This window comes from Pristiophorus japonicus, chromosome 15, assembly GCF_044704955.1.
Source record: "Pristiophorus japonicus isolate sPriJap1 chromosome 15, sPriJap1.hap1, whole genome shotgun sequence".
Lineage (NCBI taxonomy): Eukaryota > Metazoa > Chordata > Chondrichthyes > Pristiophoridae > Pristiophorus > Pristiophorus japonicus.
This window is the reverse complement of record NC_091991.1, coordinates 121,505,694-121,528,174: the sequence shown is the minus strand read 5'-3', so window position 1 is coordinate 121,528,174 and position 22,481 is coordinate 121,505,694.

The window sequence follows — 22,481 nt, the reverse complement described above, 5'->3', positions numbered from 1 at the left end:
CACTCTGCGTCACTGGATCACTGGGAATCGCCAGGTTGGCAGTGAGGCGCTGGCTGAATAGGGCATTCTTAGCTGGGTCTTGGAGTGCTCCAGCGTTGATTTTCCTGTGGCATTGTTTCTGTTGCCATCTTGAGGCTACGTTGATGGTGCTGTGGAAGAGCAGAGGGACCTGGGGGTACAGGTTCATGGGGCAGTAAAGGCTGCACCTCAGGTTAATAAAAATGTAGGTGTAATTCTAGGTTTTATCATGAATGGAATAGAATATAAAAGCAAAGAGGAATCAATGAACCTATAAAAATCCATAAGAAGACCTCAGTTAGAGTATTGTGTGCAGTATTGGGCTCCCGCTTTCGGAAAGATATTGAGGCTTGAGAGAGGATACAACGCAGATTGACTAGGATGCTGCCTGGAATGAGGAAATACAAATGCCAAGAAAGACTTGAAAAACTGAGGCTTTTCTCATTAGAAAATTGCAGATTATTGTACGATTTAAAATTATGAAAGCGTGAGACAGGACAGATCGAAGCAGACTGTTTCCAGTAGTTGAAGGGTCCAGAACGAGGGCCCATTTAAGATTTAGAGGGAGAAATTTAGGGCATTTACGCCTCCAGTTAGCGGGGGAAAATGACTTTTCGCTCGGACGTGGCACGCTAATTACTCCCGCGAAATTCCATGGGAGTTTAGCGGTGTTGGTAACCGGTAAGGCCCCGTGCCAATGCGCCAGCGATGATGACGTCATCACCATGTGCAGTGACCCGTTTTCACCCCGGAGTGTAAATTCGGGAGCGCCCCCTGAAGCCGGGTGATGCCAGCATCAGCTCCAGGGGGTAAGTACCGGGCTGTAGGCTGCTCGCGGGTGATATTTAAAGGGGAGGTGGCATTTTCCAAAAAAAAAATCGGCCGACTGACCATTCGGGGCCTGCTGCATGGTGGATCCATGGGTCCGTGCCGCAGTCATCCAGCCCGGCACTCCGCTTGAGTGCTTGGCTAATGCCACGGCACCCTGCTCCCAGGTGGTCCAGGTAGGGACCTGCAGAGTCGGCAGCTTGGCCCTTCCCTTTAATGACGGGGAGGGCCCTGTCTACACAGCAAGGCTATGTGTCCCACCGTGTGGCGTTGTGCCCCTCACTGATCCCTTCTGGCCCGCGCATGCCCCACAGAGCAAGTGGAGCGCTATATTTTGGAAGCAGATTCAATAGTAACTTTCAAAAGGGAATGGGATATATACTTGAAAAGAAAAAAATTTGCAGTGCTGAGTGGGACTAATTTGATAGCTCTTTCAAAAAGCCAGCGCAGGCATAATGGGCCAAATGTCCTCTTTCCATGCTGTATGATTCTCTAATACAATTATTTAATGTAAGAGATTTCGACCAGAGGGAAGGAGAAACTTCTTTACGCAGAGAGTTGTAACTCTGAAGAATTCACTTCCAGGGTAAGTGGTTGAGGCAAAAACGATGTCATAATTCAAGATTAAAATGAATCGGCTCGATTTTAACTCCCAATCGGCAACACGGCGAAGCAAGTGGCCAACCGGTCCAGGAGCGTCAGCAAGGAAGCTTGGCCAATTTCACCTCATTAACATACTACTCGCTGACTTCCAGACCAAAACGGGCGGGAGGTTGGTGGGAAGCTTAAAATCAGATAGCAGGAAGCTATGTAATTCTTTGTGTGGCTCAACCACTCAGTGAATAAAGTCACCGAGTCAATGAGGTATTATTTTGTTTAATGTTCGCACTGCTACCACAATGTCAAAGACCCTGGGAGAGAAATTCGGTCACGCCTCAGTAACCCAGGCAGGGCGGTAATTTTAGCACCTTGAAAAAGTTTACACCTCCCGCTGAAAAATTTGTCGGAGTTGGGTGAAGAGCTGAAGTTGGCACAAAATCAGCCATTGCACACTTGTCCCCTGGGGAGGGGTGGGGGGGGTGGTGCTAACGAATATGCCGCTGCTAATTTAACCGACCCATTGCGCATGCAACGATCTCCGATTCAGATCCCGGGAAAAGCCGAGTCTTAAAGGCGCAGCATAGTAATGCACCCAATAAAGTTTTCAAAATCAGTTTTTTTCAACCTATGCTGTTATGTCTGTCTGTCGCTGCAAACTCGGAGGCTCATGCACCATGTTCTGTGTATACATTGCACTGACTGTGACCTCTGAGGAAAGCGCTTTCTCATCCCTTTAAGTAGCCACCAGTTAATGACTCTGCAAGCCTGTACCCACTGTTTTATCAAACGTAATTATTGGCAGGCGCTAAATGAGGTGGCCGCACCGAATTTAGCGAGCTGGGCACAAGCGTGTGCATTGCACCAGGACTGACGTCATAATCGGAGTGATCGTCAATAGACAGGCGCTATTGGTTTGCTCCCCAGCTAAACCTCGAACGAATTTTCCAGCGGCACACTAAAAACTGGGCGTCTGTTTGCTAAGCTCTAACGCTCGCATTACTGCCTCCTCTAGGCGCTAAATAAGCCTATAGACAACCGACTATAAAATAGACTGTAAATGGTGTGCTCCTCTTTGTATTAGTGAAATAATGAAAGGGCTGAAGAGCAAACCCTAAAAGCATAAGACCACAGTTAATTAAGGCAGGAGAAAGTTCCCAATGATCAATTATTAAGGATGTCATGGCAGCGCATTTGGAAAATGGTGACATGATAGGTCCAAGTCAGCAGGGATTTGTGAAAGGGAAATCATGCTTGACAAATCTTCTGGAATTTTTTGAGGATGTTTCCAGTAGAGTGGACAAGGGAGACCCAGTTGATGTGGTATATTTGGACTTTCAGAAGGCTTTCGACAAGGTTCCACACAAGAGATTAATGTGCAAAGTTAAAGCACATGGGATTGGGGGCAGTGTGCTGACATGGATTGAGAACTGGTTGTCAGACAGGAAGCAAAGAGTAGGAGTAAATGGATACTTTTCAGAATGGCAGGCAGTGACTAGTGGGGTACCGCAGGGTTCTGTGCTGGGGCCTCAGCTGTTTACACTGTACATTAATGATTTAGACGAGGGGATTAAATGTAGTATCTCCAAATTTGCGGATGACATTAAGTTGGGTGGCAGTGTGAGCTGCGAGGAGGATGCTATGAGACTGCAGAGTGACTTGGATAGGTTAGGTGAGTGGGCAAATGCATGGCAGATAAAGTATAATGTGGATAAATGTGAAGTTATCCACTTTGGTGGTAAAAACAGAGAAACAGACTATTATCTGAATGGTGACAGATTAGGAAAAGGAGAGGTGCAACGAGACCTGGATGTCATGGTACATCAGTCATTGAAGGTTGGCATGCAGTACAGCAGACGGTTAAGAAAGCAAATGGCATGTTGGCCTTCATAGCGAGAGGATTTGAGTACAGGAGCAGGGAGGTGTTGCTACAGTTGTACAGGGCCTTGGTGAGGCCACACCTGGAGTATTGTGTACAGTTTTGGTCTCCTAACTTGAGGAAGGACATTCTTGCTATTGAGGGAGTGCAGCGAAGGTTCACCAGACTGATTCCCGGAATGGTGGGACTGACCTATCAAGAAAGACTGGATCAACTGGGCTTGTATTCACTGGAGTTCAGAAGAATGAGAGGGGACCTCATAGAAACGTTTAAAATTCTGACGGGTTTAGACAGGTTGGATGCAGGAAGAATGTTCCCAATGTTGGGGAAGTCCAGAACCAGGGGTCACAGTCTAAGGATAAGGGGTAAGCCATTTAGGACCGAGATGAGGAGAAACTTCTTCACCCAGAGAGTGGTGAACCTGTAGAATTCTCTACCACAGAAAGTAGTTGAGGCCAATTCACTAAATATATTCAAAAGGGAGTTAGATGAAGTCCTTACTACTAGGGGGATCAAGGGGTATGGCGAGAAAGCAGGAATGGGGTACTGAAATTGCATGTTCAGCCATGAACTCATTGAATGGCGGTGCAGGCTAGAAGGGCCGAATGGCCTACTCCTGCACCTATTTTCTATGTTTCTATCAGAACCCTGGCAGTAACATTAAACTGAAGAAGGCACAGATCATAGATCATTTGACAAACAGAAATTCATGTCAAATTAAAGAATTCACCTGCAGACACACAGGATATGGAAACAGACACCATTAATAAAACATTTTTATACTACATAAACCATGGATTAAGTGGCATTAAAAAACTAAACCAAACATAGTAAAGAAAAATATAACTCCCACAGCAGCTGAGATAGATTAGAACTTCTGTAGTGCATACATAAGAACATAAGAACATAAGAAATAGGAGCAGGAGGAGGCCATACGGCCCCTCGAGCCTGCTCCGCCATTCAATAAGATCATTGCTGATCTTCCACTTTCCTGCCTGATCTCCATATCCCTTGATTCCCCAAATTCTATCTAGCTCAGCTTTGAATATACTCAATGGCTCCATTGATTCCCTTAACATTGAATAAATTTAAGGTGGAGAAACAGATTTTTGCATGGTAAGGGAGTCAAGGGTTATAGGGAGCGGGCCGGGAAGTGGAGTTGAGGGCAAGATCAGATCCAGGCAGGGAAGTGGAATAGAGGCCAAGATCAGATCAGCCATGATCTCATTGAATGGCAGAGCGGGCTCGAGGGGCCAGATGTCCTAATCCTGCTCCTATTTCTGTGTTCTTATATCCAAAAATCTATGGATCCCTGTCTTGAATATGCTCAACGCCTGAGCTTCCGCAGTCCTGTGGGGTAGAGAATTCCAAAAGATTCACAACTCCCTGAGTGAAGAAATTCCTCCTCATCTCAGTCCTAAATGCCGACCCCTTATTCTGAGACTGTGACCCCTGGTTCTAGACTCTCCAGACTGGGGAAAACATCCTCTCGGCAACTACCCTGTCGTCCAGTTATAAGTAATGCAGGAAAAGAGAACCCTGAATACAGCACATTCTCCATTACAGTGTGCATAATATGTGTATTGTCATAGCAACAGAACTTGGTAAAATCATTCTTAATTAAAGAAACAAAATCCCCCCAAAAATGTCTCCTTTGTTCTGAAGATAGCCTAAATACATAAAATCAAAAATATAAAACAAACAGATTTTGTGAAGTCAAGAATAATCTTCTTTGCATTAAAACATATTAAATAATATTTAATCTACACTTTACAGTTGAATCATTAGTATTAGTCAGCATCATCCAGCCCAGACTATACTTATTTGTCTGGACCAGACCAAAATCTGTTTATAATTTTACCTTTCTGATGCAAACCTAAAAGTTTCAAATCATTTTTTTAATCAGCTCTGTGATCAAGTGAAAAAACTAATTTCATGCTACCCTATATTTATATAACAGGAAAGTCCTGTTCAAAGTATCTGGGTTCAAATTCAACTCGGACTGTCATTCACACTGAAGTATCTTCCAAGGGAAAGTTCTCATCCTGTCAGCTAGATGGCAAAGCACATCAACTCATTGGAAAGAAAACACAGTTATTGAAACAGACTCTCTCCCCACCCTCAAAACACATGCACTTCCCTTATTGGATATATCGTTTTAAAAAATCATTCATGGGATGCAGGGGTCGCTGGTAAGGTCAGCATTTATTGCCTAATCGCCCTTGAGAAGGTGGTGCTGAGCAAATTAGTCTGACAGGACTGGACAGGTTAGATGCAGGAAGAATGTTTCCAATGTTGGGGAAGTCCAGAACCAGGGGACATAATCTAAGGATAAAGGGTAAGCCATTTAGGACTGAGATGAGGAGAAACTTCTTCACTCATGGAGTTGTTAACCTGTGGAATTCCCTGCCGCAGAGAGTTGTTGATGCCAGCTCATTGGATATATTCACGAGGGAGTTAGATATGGCCCTTATGGCTAAAGGGATCAAGGGGTATGGAGAGAAAGCGGGAAAGGGGTACTGAGGTGAATGATCAGCCATGATCTTATTGAATGGTGGTGCAGGCTCGAAGGGCCGAATGGCCTACGCCTGCACCTATTTTATATGTTTCTATGTAAACGCTGCAGTCCATGTGGGGAAGGTATTCCCACAGTGCTGTTAGGGAGAGGGAATCCAGGATTTTGACCCAACAGAGCGATATAGGAACGGCAATATACTTCCAAATTGGGATGGTATGTGACTTGGACGGGAACTTGTAAGTGATGGTGTTCCCAATCACCTGCTGCCCTTATCCTTCTAGGTGGTGGAGGTTGCATGTTTGGAAGGTGCTGCCAAGGAAGAGAATTGTGGCTGTGCATCCTATAGATAGTATGAAACTGCGACTGAAGTGGACCAATGATGAAGTGGGTGGATGTTTCGGCTGCCGATGAGGTGACAATTAAGGGGACTGCTTTGTCCTGGATCAAATGTCTGATAACTTGAGGGGATTGGGGGAATATTTTTGACCAATTCTTCTCTCTGTTTGACTTCTTGCAACATAAACAGGCTCCAAAAATTAAGCTGGACCATTTGGGTGCAAGGACACTATTAGGTATTTCAAAGGTTTTGAACGTAATTTTTTTTTAAAGTTACTAAGAAACTGACTACTGTACCCCAATATAATTTTAAAAAAAATGCAAAGCTATTTTCTAAGTCATTTTCAGTCATTTAAAATTGGGTTACTCACAGGCGATGGATTGATTCTGTGATTAAAAATGCTTATTATTCGTGATCAACCAATTTTCAGCTGTATTAATCAAACTTTACCAAGTTACCACTCTTAAATATAATTGAGAATATTTTTTAAAGCAAGAGTTACTTACTTTTTAAATTGCATTTTAAAATGCTGCCCGATTGCACTGGTTTGAGGCAGATTTTGTGTTTGGTGATATGCAAATTAGTTTGAGCGGAAACTTGAGGGGAAAACCACAGTTATGGGCGCAACTTGCTCCAATCACCAATTGTACGCAAAGCGGATACACCAACCCCTCATGTTTACCTACAATTTAAATAGTAAGATGAAGCACAAACATTTGGATAATATCAAATGTACGAAAGCAGATTTCCCATGGTAACGGTATGTCAGAAAGGAAAGGAGCGATACATTATGAAATGCATACTATATGAATCTGCTGCTAAAGTACAGGTGTATGTAACTGAAATGCAGATGTATGTTCCTTTGTTACAAGGCTACAAGGTGCAATTGCTCACATTCTTGAAATCAATTACATGTAGGTTGTTCTTAGCAGATCTTCAGGTCAATAAGTGGTCAGACCAACTCTCTTTATATATACTTTTTAAAAAATGTGACTCTTGGATCAAATCATTGGTATTTGCTGTGATTTCCTGAGGTTAATTAGTGGCTGCTTGGTTTCAATAAATCCTTGCATGAATTAGAGGACACGCTGACCTTTTCATGCATTTTTAAGTAGGATGCAGAGATGTGCGTGACACCAAAATTATGATGGGCCCAATCTTTTTATTTATATTTATAAAAACATGTATATCATGACAAAGTCCTTAATGGCTCAATTACTGTTCATGTATTTGGATGAAATATTCAAGTCACTGTAGATTCTGCCAGGGGCCCAGGGGCAGCACGGGCCAGCCCACACTGCGATATGTGTGTGCACTAGGTCCAGTCGCCTTGGATAACCCTTGCCACTGGACCAAGACCTAGCTCTGTCAAGCCCGTGTGGTGGCTGGTGTGCAATGGCCACCGCACATTAAAAAGATCCACGCACAGGCATCTTCCACCCTTCAGGATGTAGTTCGGGATCTGGAATATTAGGTCCTTCATTGAACTACCTGTGAACTCATCCTTTTTTGTGTGGAAGCAAGTCATCCTCGATATGAGGGACTGCTTATGATGATGAGATTCTGTCGACAAAGCCTTGGCTTCTGTCATTCCGAGTTCAGTCAGTTTAATGTTCGCATAAAAATTTTTATCAGTATATTGTATTGTACGGCATCATTTCCCTCAATCACAGAGCAAAGTGGAGGCTTTCATCTGATCAAGTATCAGAGTTCGGAAGAATTAATGACATTCTACCCTACATAAACTTGAGGTCATCCAAAACTCGGCAGCCCATGTCCTAATTCGCCTCAAATCGCGTTCACCCATCACCCCTGTGCTCGCTGACCTACAGTGGCTCGCAGTTAAGCAATGCTTTGATGTCAGAATTCTCATCCTTGTTTAGAAACCTCTCCGTGGCCTCGTCCCTCCCTCTCTCTAATCTCCTTCAGTCTCACAAGCCTCCGCGATGTCTGCGTTCCTCAAATTCTGCCCCCATTGAGAATCCCTGATTATAATTGCTCAACCATTGGTGGTCGTACCTTCAGCTGCCTGGGCCCTAAGCTCTGGAACTCCCTCCCTAAACCTCTCCGCCTCTCTATCCTTCTTTAAGACGCTCCTTAAAACCTACCTCTTTGACCAAGCTTTTGGCCATCTGCCGTAATTTCTTGTTATGTGGCTCGGTGTCAAATTTCTTTGTTTTGTCTTATAACACTCCTGCGAAGCGCCTTGGGACGTTTTACTACATTAAAGGCACTATATAAATACAAGTTGTTGTTGTTGTTGTTGTGTTAAACTGAACATTACTTTTAATTCTGAGACATGTGGTTCCCAGAAATATTCCAGCATATTTCACCAATATATTTAATTGGCAATGAGAACACCAATGTTGCCCCAATATTTTTTTGCATATTCTAGAAGTTAGAAACACATTGCATGAGAGCATTACACACAAAATACAAGATAAAATGATTTTATTTCTCCAAAACAATTAATTAAACAGGTTGCGTCAGAGTGCTTGATTGGTACTTATAGGCAGAGAGAGGAGTTTTAAAATTGGAAATAAAGAAATGGCAGAGATGTTAAACAAATATTTTGTATCCGACTTCACAGTAGAAGACACAAAGAACATACCAGAAATTGTGGGGAACAAAGGATCAAATGAGAGTGAGGAATTTAAATTAATGATAGTGAAGAAAAAGTACTGGAGAAATTAATGGGACTATTGGCCAGTTAGCCTGACATTAGTAGTAGGAAAAATGCTAGAATCTAATACATAGGACGTGGTAATAGGGCACTTGGAAAATCACAATATGATTAGGCAAAGATAATATGGTTTTATGAAAGGGAAATTGTGTTTGACAAATCTATTAGAGATTTTTGAGGATGAAACTAGCAGGGTAAATAAGGGGGATCCAGTAGATGTAGTATATTTGGATTTTCAGAAGGCATTCAATAAGGTGCTACACAAGAGGTTGTTACAAGATTAGGGCTCATTGGATTGGGGGTAATATATTAACTTGGATTGAGGATTGGTTAATGGACAGAAAACAGAGAGTAGGAATAAATGGGTCATTTTAGGGATGACAGCTTGTAACTAATTGTGTACTGCAAAGATCAGTGCTTGGGCCTCAGCTATTTACAATCTAAATCAATGATTTAGATGAGGGGACTGAGTGTAAAATATCTAAGTTTTCTAATGATACAAAGCTAGGTGGGAAAGCAAGCTGTGAGGAGGATGCAAAGGGCTATAGACAGGTAAAGTGAGTGGGCAAGAACATGGCAGATGGTATATAATGTGGGGAAGAGTGAAATTATCCAATTTAGTTGGAAGAATGGAAAAGCAGAATATTATTTAAGCATTGAGAGACCAGTAAATGTTGTTATTCAGAGGGATTTGAGTGTCCTTGCACACAAATCACAGAACATTAACATGCAGGTACAGCAAGCAATTAAGAAGGCAAATGGTACGTTAGCCTTTTTTCCAAGGGGGTTCAAATATAAAAAAGTAAGTCTTGCTGTAATTATAATTGGTAAAACCATACCTGGAGAACTGGTCTCCGTAGTGAAGGAAGGAAGCACCTGCTTTCGAGGGGGTGCAACAAAGGTTCACTAGATTGATCCCTGGGATGGAAGGGCTGTCCTATGAGGAGAAATTGAGCAGAGTGGGCCTATACTCTCTGGAGTTTAGAAGAATGAGAGGTGATCTCATTGAAACATACAAAATTCTGAGGGGGCTTGACAGGGTAGATGCTGAGAGGACATTTCCCCTGATTAGAACTAGTCTTAGGATAAGGGGTCGATCATTTAAGGCTGAGACAAGAAGAAATGTCTTCACTCAGAGGGCTGTGAATCTTTGGAATTCTCTACACCAGAGAGCTGTAGATGTGCAGTCGATGAGTACATTCAAGATTGAGACAGATAGATTTTAGGACACTAAGGGAATCAAGGGATAAGGGAATTGGAGCTGAAAGTGAAATTGATGTAGAAGTTCAGCCATGATCTTATTGTTTGGCGGAGCAGGCTCAAGGGGACGGATGGCCTACTGCTGCTCCTAATTCTTCGGTTGTTATGTTCAAACCTGAGTGTATCAGGAGTGCAGCTGTCAGATCTGGCTGAATCACTTTTCTAGGATCATTCTGGAGAGCAAAGATAACAACCAGGCATTTTCGTTCTACTACTAACAATGGCTTCAGTCTTCCCAATATTTAATTGGAGGAATTTTCAATGGATCCAATACTGGATGTCGGACAAGTAGCGTGACGAATCAGAGACAATGGCGAGGGTGAGAAAGGTTGTGGTAAGGTAGAGCTTGGTGTCGCCAGGGTACTTGTGGAGCCTGACGCTGTGTTTTCAGGTGATTTTTCCAAGGGACAGCATGTAGCTGAGAAATAGGAGGGTGCCAAGATAAATCCTTGGGGGACTCCAGGAGGTAACGAGAGTGGGAAGACAAGCCGTGGCAGCAAATTTACTGGCTACGACTGAATAGATAGGAATGGAACCAGGCGAGAGCAGTCCCTTCCAATTGGACCACGGAGGTGAGGCACTGAAGGATAGGAGGTGTGGTCAACCATGTCAAAGACTGAAAACAGGTTGAGAAAGATGAGGAGGAACAGTTTACCACAGTTGCAGTTAAAGGCTGTGCTGGGCGGAAACATGATTGGACAGGTTCAAAAATGGAATTACGGAAAAGATGGGCACGGATTTGGGAGGCAACAGCATGTTCAAGAGAGCTGGGAGATGGGGCAGTAGTTTGCAAGGTCTGAGGGGCAAAGAGTGGGTTTTTTGAGGAGCGAGGTGATGACAGCAAATTTGAAGGGGAGGGGGACAGTACCTGAGGAGAGGGAACCATTAACAATATCAGCTAACATGGGGGCCAGGAAGGGAAGTTAAGTGGTTAGCAGTTTGGTGGGAATAGGGTAGAGAGAGCTGGGGGTGGATTTCATGGAGAAGATGAGCTCGGAGAGGGCATGAGGGGAGATAGGAGAGAAACTACAGAAAGATGTGAATTCAGGGCTAGCGCGGGGCAAATCTTGGGGGAGGTTTGGCCCGGTGGACTTGGGGAAGGGAGGGAAGCGGCAGAAGCAGCTGAACGGATGGTCTCAATCTTAGTGACAAAGAAGTCCATGAGCTCCTCGCAGTTGTTGTTGGAGATAGGATGGTGGGGCAGGGGACAGGTGTTCCCACTAAACAGCTAACCACCCAGCTTCCCCCATGTTAGCTAATATTTTAAATGGTACCCTCTCCTCAGGCATTGTTTCCTTCCTTCTCAAAACCTTCTTTTTCATCGCTCCTGTAGTACTGACCTGCACTCATGAGTCTGGTAGCCATTGCAACTTGTGCTGGTGTAGAATGCAGGGAATGGGCAGAAGCAGAGGTCCTTAAGACGCTCCTGAAAACCTGCCTCTTTGACCAAGCTTTAGGTCACCTGTCATAATATCTCCTTATGTGGCTCAGCATCAAATTTTGTTGGATGAGCAAACCTGTGAAGCGCCTTGGGATATTTTACAACATTAAAGGCGCTGTAGAAATGCTTTGTTGTTGTTGTCGTCATTTGTCCTGAGGCGAGGAAGGAATGGAAAGTTGCACGACTGCAAATGAGAGGAGAAACTGGGAGGAGTAGGAAGATGGCAGGGCCTAGGTCTGAGACTGGAAATAAAGGACGGAGTGTAGGTCTGGCAAGAGGAGAAGGCAGCAGTGGGCTGGTGCTGCGAGCAGTGGCTGTGTAGAGGCAACGGGCTCTATCATGAGAGGCGGAGGAATCTGCACACTCATATTGGTTGCACAGGAGGTTAAGAGGAGGGGAGCAAGAGAAGCAGGGGAGACTAGAACTATGGGGCATAATCTTAGAATAAGGGGCCGCCCATTTAAAACTGAGATGAGGAGGAATTTCTTTTCTCAGAGGGTTGTAAATCTGTGGAATTCGCTGCTTCAGAGAGCTGTGGAAGCTGGGACATGAATAAACTTAAGAAAGAGATAGACAGTTTCTTAAACGATAAAGGGGATAAGGGGCTATGGGGAGCGGGCGGGGAAGTGGACCTGAGTCCATGATCGGATCAGCCATGATCGTATTAAATGGCGGAGCAGGCTCGAGGGGCCATGTGGCCTACTTCTGCTCCTATTTCTTATATTCTTCTTATGTAAGCAGGAAGCAGTCAAAGCTCAGGGGAACCATGGTAAAATGGATGGAGCAGTGCTAGATTTGTGATGGGCCTGGGAGGGAGTGGTGGCAGGAAGTATATCTGAGCAACAAATTGGTGGAGGAATAACAGAAGGGGGAATGGGGACATACCATAGGCCAAAAAGAGGTTGATTTTTTTCCCCAGTGATCTGATTCATTTATGAGGCCAATCATTAACAGTAAAGGCTTACTACAGTATTATAATCATACAATATTATACATAGACGCAAGATTGAAATCGAATTACTGAAATAAAAACAGAGAAATGCTGGAAATACTCAGCAGGTCAGGCAGCCTCTGAGGAGAACAAAACAGAGTTAATGTTTCTGCTCGATGACCTTTCATCAGAACTCTGGTCATCGACCTGAAACGTTTAGGATGAGGATTTTGAAATCGAGGTTGTTTATAAATCCCTCCATGGCCTCGCCCTCCCCTATCTCCTTCAACCTCACAAACCCCCCTCCTGCACCCGAGAAGTCTGCGTTCCTCGAATTCTGCCCCCTTGAGCATCCCTGATTATAATCAATCAGCCATTGGTGGCTATGCCTTCAGCTGCCAAGCTCTGGAACTCCCTCCCTAAACCTCTCCGTACCTCTACCTCTCTTTCCTCCTTTAAGATGCTCCTTAAAACCTCCCTCGTTGACCAAGCATTTGGTCACCTGGCCTTATTTCTTCTTATGTGGCACGTTGTCAAATTTATTTGTTTGTCTTGTAACACTCCTGTGATGCGCATTGGGATGTTTTACCACATTAAAGGTGCTATATAAATATAAGTTTGTTGTTGTTGTTTCTCTCTCCACAGAGGCTGCCTGACCTGCTGTGTATTCACAGCTTTTTCTGTTTCTATTTCAGATTTCCAGCACCCGCAGTATTTTGCTTTTGTACTGAAAGATCAAGTTGGCAGCAGTGACAAAGATCTGCAGCGTACTTGCAATATTCAGAAATCTTGATCCAATCAGACAATTATCAGACTAATTATCCTTTTGCTGGGATTCAGCTATGCTTGACATGTGTTTTCAAAGAATTATTAGCAGATTTAGTTGCGCCAAATCTTTTTTCAGCACTCAATTGTTGACAGTCACTGCAAAATGTTCACACGTTTGCTAATGTACAAGGGACAAGAATATAAAAAAAGAGTTTAGATGTCTGCAATTAGCTCTTCAAATTACGCCATTCCTTTTTTTTAATCTTATATCAAACCTGATTGCAATGCCCTGAAGACTTTCATTCAGTATCAATGTAAATGATGTGTGCACAACATTTTTGCTCTCGTCTAAAGCTTAGTGAGAAGAAGGTTACACTAGCCAAAGTTACCTAATGCTGATTGGTGTTAGAGCAAATATTTGGCTTTGGGTCTTGGAGTACACGATCACAATGCATTTCATACAGTTCTGAAATCACTTCATCTTTCGCAAATGTATTCAACAGTTCCTTTTAATTTGCAAGTCCCAGTACAAATACATTATTTCCACATGGCAGTTCTGCAGAAGGCAGCACGATGACAGTCTCGAACTTTGAGCAGCGCTTAATTTAGTGTTTAATCAGTAAAAGGCCTGTAGTGTAAGCTGGCTGGCTGTTCCTCAGGTTGCTCCATTTTTTCAGATAATTGCAGGATATACTTTATTGTGACAGGGCCCGAACAGCAAAATTCCAATATACTATACATCAGTTCCTCCATTATTGGATTAGCTAGATGAGGCATCATTACTGCAGTACCCTTATTCCTATCATTGATCGAATCTTTTTTTTCTATTTCACAATTAATGCAAGTAGGCTGGATTGATCAATCTTCTAATGAGTTTGGGCTGCAGTCAATACATTCTTATGAGTGCATGCTGCAGATCAGTGTGTGCTCTGGCCAAGCCAAAAGATTTGTCATTCTTTCAATAGCTTTCCCTTGTTTGGCTTGTCTCATTTTTAAGACCTTTCTTCCCTCAGTCGTTACTGTCAAAGCACAGCAATGTTGTAAAAAAAATTAAAGTGTAGTCGAAACCTAACAAATGCAATACCTGTAGATCACAAATTTCTCAACTGCAACAGAATTATGCTTCAATCAGATGTTCTGTAGGCTGCGTAGGAAAATATCTGGTCTTCAGCCCACTAAATCATTCTTTCAGAAATGACTCCAAATTAATACAAAACACTTTACTATTACAAAGTGTATTGATTGAGGGTGTAATTTATAAAAAAAAATGTGACAGGTTTAACTTTTAGCCTGTGCTGCTGTCTTTCAGGAAAATGATGTGATGTATTCAGGGTATTGAACACTGCAAACATGAACAATCGACGAGAGTGCTGTGCATGCATCACAGTTCACCGCGTAAATATTACGTCCGTTAATTCAAATAGAATTCAGTTTTGAATTTTAGATTGAGGGACTAACGTTTTATGTAGGTAGTCATCCATTTCATGGCCTTTTTAAATGAATCATCTGTAGTGTAATTGTACAGTAAAAATAAGCATTTTTAAGGAGAGATTGAATGCAATGTTCAAGAGGAGCTCTCTTACAATAAATTTGTATTTTCCACAGAATGTTAACTTTTTTGGATAAGCCAACATGAATCCCTCTCAGTTATCACCAAGAAAGAAAGACTTGCAATTATGTAGTGTCTTTCACGACCACTGGACATGTCAAAGTGCTTTACAGCCAATGAATTACTTTTGCAGTGTAACCATTGTTATAATGTGGGAAACGCGGCAGCCAACTTGCGCACAGCAAGCTCCCACAAACAGCAATGTGATAATGACCAGATAATCTGTTTTTTTGTTATGTTGATTGAGGGCCAAATATTGGCCAGGACACTGGGGAAAGCTCCCCTGCTCTTCTTCGAAACAGTGCCATGGGATCTTTTAGTACAGTTTGCATACTCAATTATACAACATTTTAATAACAGACTTATAGAAATATTACCAATGAATCGGGTTCAGTGATGAGGCTGACCAGAGTAAAGGCTGATACCCAAAGATCCTCCACAGTTTTGACAGCAAACTTGGAATTTCCACGGGGGTTCTCCCAATTGGCCAGTGTAACTTGAAAATTAGTTTAAAAAACAAACTGCAGAAAGCCAACCTGAAGAGTGGGTAAGTACCCTGTACCCAAATATGTTTTCTCCTTTTGCCTGAACTATTTTCAAGACTATAACGATATTAGTAGCACTGAAGCTCCTGGATATTTATGTCAATAAATTTCTTTAGTGTATTCATGGAAAAATGCATTTGGATAATATTTACTATCCAATTATATGATTCATTTATGATATGAAAATGAACAAAACTTGAAAATTGATATTTCACATACCAAGTCAGTGTCTGAAAATATAATTAAGAACTCCAGCAGTACAGATTCCTTATTAAGGACCATTCCATATGGGGTACGGTAGCACAGTGGCTATGGGCTAGAGTTTCCCTAACCTGTTTTTCTGGCGTCCTCACCTGAGGTGCGCTGTTTTTGTCTGCCTCCAAACGCGCCGAAAAAAGACGTCCGTATTCTGGCCACTCCCCAGCCTCTCTTCAGTCGTGGCGCAGCGTGGCCCAATGGATTGGGAGAGGAGCCAGGTCCCGGCGCTGAAAACAGTGCTGGGACCCCTGCACATGCGTGCTAGAGTCTGCGTGCACGTGCAGTAGCTCCTGGCAGGCCGGTTTTGCAAACGCGTGCTGCAGGCTGTGTGGGAGGGGCCCGAAGCACGCCGTCCCTAGCCCTGACCGAATGGGCTCCCTCATTGGCAGCCCGCTGCGTTCCCTAAGGTAGGAGTTCTATTTTTTTATTTGATATTTACTGATAGCTTATTACTTTGGTCTTAGTGCTTTAGGTGCAGGATTCCTTCTATTTTATTTGTTAATTAATTGCTTATTACTTTTTGTGCTTTGTTTCGTGCTTGGTGGTGCTTTAAATGCAGTTACTGGCACCGATTCCTTAACTCTAGGTAAGGCTTTTCTGTGCAGACAGAAGTGACAACATACGCTGGCCTAAGTTAGTTTGGAGCAACTATTTGCTGGCCAAATGCCTAAAACAGGGGTAAGTGGCTGGGAACGCCCCCTTTTGGAAAAAAGAACTGAACTAAAAAGAAAACCTAACTAACTCACTTACACTGGCGCAAATTAAATGGCCAGAATTACAACTAAAAAGATAGTCCAGAAAAATCAAGTTGCTCCAAAAAATAAGGAGCAACTCCTGGGGAAACTTGGGTCCTATGTCACTGGACTAGCAATCCAGAGGTCTGGACTAATAATCCAGAGAGGTGACTTCAAAATCCCACCAAGGCAGCTGGGGAATTTAAATTCAGTTAATTAAATAAATCTGGAATAAAATGCTAGTATCCGTAATGGTGACCATGAAACTGCCGGATTGTCGTAAAAACCCATCTGGTTTAGGGAAGGAAATTTGCCGCCCTTACCCGGTCTGGCCTATGTGTGACTCCAGATCCAAAGCAATGTGGTTGACTCTTAACTACCCTCTGAAATGACGGCACACCACCACATTCTGAAGGGCAATTAGGGATGGGCAATAAATGTTGGCCTTGCCAGCAATGCCCACATCCCAGGAACGAATGATAAAATAAATTGGCTTCAGTGCAGTTCCTACATATTTTACTGTTTTCATGCAAAAAAAGCAAAAAGTAAGAACCTTGATTTGTGAAGTTGTTTATGAGTTGTAAGTTCTTACTAACAGGTTTCCCCCATGATAAAGCCAGTAAATAAATGTATATTGATATGAGTGTTCTTCAGATTATTTCCCGAGTACTCCATTATTTCATCAAATGCAGATGCACCACAGCAGATCAGCACAGAAAACATGCATACAAGGAATATTTGAAGGTTCAAATATTTAGTTTTCTTGGAGAAGTTTTGAAGGTTGGTGAGACAAAAGCCTTCTGCCCATATTTCTATTTTCCTGACAAAAACACAATTGTTTGATTAGGTTCGATTTCCTCCTTTCAAGCATTGTATTACCAAACACATATCATAGCTGTCAAAATATCTCCCGTCAAGATAAGACATCTTTGTGTGTCAAGTGTCTGTCAGTGATCAGTTGGGACTGATATCACGAGTAGTAAAGAGACAGAGAGCTGCTCTCGTGTTCTAACAGTCTATAACCCAGAATGTGTCATTTTTCAGCAAGTGAGGAGCACTGAATAATAAAGTACACCTTTCACTGTGAAGAGGGCAAATGTTCAAAATTTCAACATGTTTTCATCTACCTTTTCAACCTCGGACATCCGCAACTTGCCAACTACCCTCAGGCTATAAAAACCTAAAGCTCATGTGATGACAGCCAAAATGTATTTGTGCACATCACAATATTTGTCATATGCATGAGACATCGAAGGCTGTTCTTTATCAAATCATGAAAAGGTGCAAATGACTATATATTGCTAAAAGTGTTCGGTTGATATTTCTGTCGTAGTAAGAAAGGGATCTCTACAATGGATTTTCAGAAGATATTCTTTCATGGACTGATGTTTGATTAAAACAATAAGATGTTTATCTATTCCCTATGTTTCAGATTCCTAGACTGAGCAAATTGTATTTTTAAGCCGGTGTAAGTAGAATTGGTCAAAACAAACATAACATGTATGCACATCATATTAAGTAGCTATTTACTGACAGTAAATTAGTTGTCTATGACGATAACTTGATTTCACAAACTGTATCGCTAGCTCTCAAAGATATTTAGGTGAATTGTAGTTAGATAAGTTGGTGCAATGCTTTAAATAGTACAGTGATATGTAATGTATTGACGTGATTGAATGGGCCTGTGATAGACCTCCATTTTGGGAGGAGGGGAAGCCACTTTATTGTAAAAAAAAAGCTTTATTTGAACTCAGACTCCAAATGTAATGATATGGACCATTAAAATGGTTAATGAGCTTTGATTAGGCATAAGTACATTTCATTATCCATAAAAAGTTTTAATGCTGATCAGATAGTATATTTAGCTAAAAACTAATGACAAAGCTGGATTTATTAAATAATGGGCTTGTATTTCACTTTGTACATTTAATCATTAACCTGATCTAAACGTACTGTCTAAATTTATGCTCTATACTGATAGGCTACAACCTATTTGATGCGATAGTGAAGCTGGACCGGACGAACCCCACTCTCGTCTACCTCTAACTCAATTCCCAAGAATCCTACTTCATCACTGGTGGAGATGTTTCTCACAAATTGCAGCCATGTCCAAGTGCACTTACACCCATTTGTTAACTCCGAAGGATGCCGTATCTTGTTCCGTAATGAAACCACACAACGCTCTCAAGCTGCTGCATGGTTACTTCCGTCACACTTACTCTGTCTCATATCATATCATTTAAGCAATTATTATCTACAATCAATACAATATGGGATACATTAATTTACTCCCTCAGAGAATTGTTCAGAATAAGAGTTATTGCTCCACAAGCACTTTCATGAAGCCTGTGAGTGGGCTATCGACTACAGCAAGTACAGCATGATACGTTCTGCATGTTAAATCTCTGAATCCTTCTTTGTTGTCAGGCTAGTATCAATAGCTGCAAGCATACTTTATAAAGGGGAATACTCAATTGTCCGTGCAAAAACAGGCATGATTTTCAGACTGTCAATACATTTCCTTTAGATTCCTTAAAAAATAATGTTTTCTAGGTTTTATTATTTATCCAGCATATCTGGGTTAAAAGATTCATTTAAATGTATGACGTTACTAAGGAAGATTATACGATGTTATAAAACTTATGAATTGTATTACAGTATGCAATGTTGGAGTGAGGAGTACTTACTGGATTTAGTTTTCATTCCCACATTACAACAGTGACTACACTCCAAAAGTATTTCATTGGCTGTAAAGTGATTTAAGACATCCGCTGGTCGTGAAAGGTGCTATATAAATGCAAAGCTTTCTTCTTTCTTAAATGGTTCAGCCATTTCTCTCATTGACCTTGTATGAAAATATTAGGATGCTAATTACTCTATAACCATCAAACAATGAAATCAAAAAACTTAAACAAACATATGAAGATGCATTATTTAGCTAAAAACATGTCTACCAGGCATATCAGTGGCAAAGATCTGGGTGGAAGTTCTATTAATTGGCCAGCTTAGCTGGAGCTGAACTGAAAATGCAAATCAAGACAGTGTGTTGATCCATGTCATTGTCATTTGAAGAGGTATTTCTTGTGCCATGAAGGTATCTGGACAAACTTGCCAACTACCATCTGGCTACAAAAATCTAAAGCTCATGTGAGTACAGACAAAATATTTGTCATGTGCATGACACTTCGAAGGCTGATCTCAGAGCATCAAAAGTGCAAATGCAAGTGTTAATATTGCTGTCTTGGTTAAAAAAAAAAGCATCTCCCCTCGCCAGTGCATTGGGCCAATCTGAAATCATAATAGTAAATACAAGGATTGAGCAGGTTAAGGTCAGACTTGACATTTATTTTTGACTCACAGATGTAATATATTTAAAATGAAAGAAAAAAGAAGAGAAAGACTTGTAGTTATATAGCGCCTTTCACGACCACCGGATGTCTCAAAGCGCTTTACAGCCAATGAAGTACTTATGGAGTGTAGTCGCTGTTATAATGTGGGAAACGTAGCAGCCAATTTGCGCACAGCAAGCTCCCACAAACAGCAATGTGATAATGACCAGATCATCTGTTTTTTTTGTTACGATGATTGTGGGATAAACATTGGATAACTCCCCTGCTCTTCTTCTTTGAAGAAGGATACCATATTTTTAAAAACTAGTAATTTGCTTTGGTCCGTAGTGTAAGAGACAGAATCGCATGGGTTGCCTCTGAACTGAATCTCAGAATATGAGGAATAGCCAATATAGTACCACCCATCTTGTGTTCGTGACCAAGTCCAATCTCGGCACATCATTTTTAGTAATTTCCTCACAAATGCAGTTCACTGCCAAGTATATTGAACCACATCCTGCTGTGTGCTGGAGAACTACTACTTCTAATACTGTATTTTCACTGCCAGTGTGTTGAAAAAATAATCCACTCAGTCATAGAAACATAGAAACATAGAAAATAGGTGCAGGAGCAGGCCATTCAGCCCTTCTAGCCTGCACCGCCATTCAATGAGTTCATGGCTGAACATGAAACTTCAGTACCCCATTCCTGCTTTCTCGCCATACCCCTTGATCCCCCGAGTAGTAAGGACTTCATCTAACTCCCTTTTGAATATATTTAGTGAATTGGCCTCAACAACTTTCTGTGGTAGAGAATTCCACAGGTTCACCACTCTGGGTGAAGAAGTTTCTCCTCATCTCGGTCCTAAATGGCTTACCCCTTATCCTCAGACTGTGACCCCTGGTTCTGGACTTCCCCAACATTGGGAACATTCTTCCTGCATCTAACCTGTCTAAACCCGTCAGAATTTTAAACGTTTCTATGAGGTCCCCTCTCATTCTTCTGAACTCCAGTGAATACAAGCCCAGTTGATCCAGTCTTTCTTGATAGGTCAGTCCCGCCATCCCGGGAATCAGTCTGGTGAATCTTCGCTGCACTCCCTCAATAGCAAGAATGTCCTTCCTCAAGTTAGGAGACCAAAACTGTACACAATACTCCAGGTGTGGCCTCACCAAGGCCCTGTACAACTGTAGTAACACCTCCCTGCCCCTGTACTCAAATCCCCTCGCTATGAAGGCCAACATGCCATTTGCTTTCTTAACCGCCTGCTGTACCTGCATGCCAACCTTCAATGACTGATGTACCATGACACCCAGGTCTCGCTGCACCTTCCCTTTTCCTAATCTGTCACCATTCAGATAATAGTCTGTCCCTCTGTTTTTACCACCAAAGTGGATAACCTCACATCATCCTGTTGCCTCAGGAGCGGCATTGACCTGGAAAAAGGCCCCCTCTCCATTCTCAGCTGAGAAATGGTGTACACCAGAGCAAAACTTAAAGAAGGGATAAAATAAAGGGAGAAAGTATAACAAAGTAAATAGACTTGCATTCTCTTTTTCAAGCCTTTCTGAACGACTTCAGTCGTGTGGGTACCTCCTCACGTGCTGCCTCGATTTCGAATTGCGCCCGTGATGTTTCTACCTTTTTTTTGGCACCTTTAACAAGCTATTGATGGACATTGATGGTGATGGATGCAACATTATACCACAGACAATGTGGCTTCAAATTTCAGTTGTAAGATTCTGATTTAGAAGTGTGCTAACTCATGAAAACTGATTTTTTTAAATCTTTAACTTTTAGCTTCCCACTTATTTTGCTATTAATTCGACGCAAACCTGGAAGCAGCAGTGCGAGAGTTTGGAGCTTGTGTAGATTTATGCCTGACATATATTTCATGTGTCATGTCCACCATCCACCCCTTTAACCTGGGATTGTGCCAAATGCGCATAAATTGTCTTGAAAGAGGCAGACATTAACTCCATTACCTAATGCAGATAAATGCTAAACAATGCAAATTACTCAAAGGGGATGACATTATTATCCAGAGGCTTGTGAATTAAGATATGGCCCTTGCATATGTTCGACCCTCACTACTTACTCAATATTTATGCTGAAAGCAGAGGTGGCTGCCTTTAGCAGCCATACACATTAGTTCTGGATTTCTGATATTGTATTTTACAATCCACTAAGATCAGGGAGCAAAATGTAATTCAATTTTTACTGAATAAATGTTAACTTACCATAACACCTAATGCAATTCCTACTTATACATTTATATTTACTTTTTCCCACTTTGTAATCTTATCCAGTTTCAATTGGCAGTGGTTGCTCAGGGTTTTGCTTCAGCAACTAAATGTAATCAATATTTTAATATGTAAATCGAATTTGCTAACAAAGCCCGCAGCAATTTTCCATCCTTGTACATTCCCCCACCGCCCCCCCCATCCCCCCACACCTCCTTATTTTGGCCCCCTTAAAAACAATCTCTTTCCAGATCACTGAATATGCTGCTTGAGTCAGTCAGCAGGAGGAACATAAACACAATATATATTACTCACTCTGATTCTCACAGTTCTATTTGGGGATGGTGCTTTGCCAGTTGCCCAAATTCAAATTTGGAAATTCATCACTTACAACAACAACAACTTGTATTTATATAGCTCCTTTAATATAGTGAAACATCCCAAGGCGCTTCACAGGAGCATTATGAGATAATAAAATTTGACACCGAGCCAGATAAGTAGAA